Here is a 660-nt window from a genome sequence, read left to right as displayed (position 1 = left end):
TGGGTAAAACGATAACCCAATAAGACGATAGTTATTTACTACTTTACCCTTCCTCAATATTAAATATACATAATTTAATACATAAATAGATTCAATATTAGCTTTTAAGGCTATGTGATTTTTTTGGTAAGGAAATTGGTGAGGACTTTGTTGATTATCTGGTGGATTAAGCAACTGTTCAAGATTGTCTCATTGAAATATTTTATTTTAGTTTTAATTCTAGTTCGTCATTGTAGGCAATAGCTTTTGCAAGTTTGTGAATGTTAGTAATTTGATCAACATTCAAAGTTTTCTATTATGTTTTGGCGGTAAGTTGGTAACATGTAATTATAACGTACGTACTATTATATATTATTTGATCGACATTTTCTTATTAGGTTAACCGAAATCGAACCGATAACATCAAAAACCGATAAACCGATAAAAAATTTCTTATTGGTTTGTTATTGGGTTAGCATATTTTAAAACCGAAAACCGATAAACCGAACCGATTATATGTAAAACCGAACCGACCGATGCACACCCCTAGACTGATCTATGAATGAAAATATTTTTGAGAAATATCTTTTATTTTTATGGGAGTAGAAATTAATTGTTGAAATTGAAAATATTTTTTTAAAAAAAATTAATATTTTTGGGGGTGGAGGGGGGGGCGGGATA

Source organism: Solanum pennellii, chromosome 11 (assembly GCF_001406875.1).
Source record: "Solanum pennellii chromosome 11, SPENNV200".
NCBI classification, from domain to species: domain Eukaryota; kingdom Viridiplantae; phylum Streptophyta; class Magnoliopsida; order Solanales; family Solanaceae; genus Solanum; species Solanum pennellii.
This window is presented reverse-complemented; position numbering follows the sequence as displayed.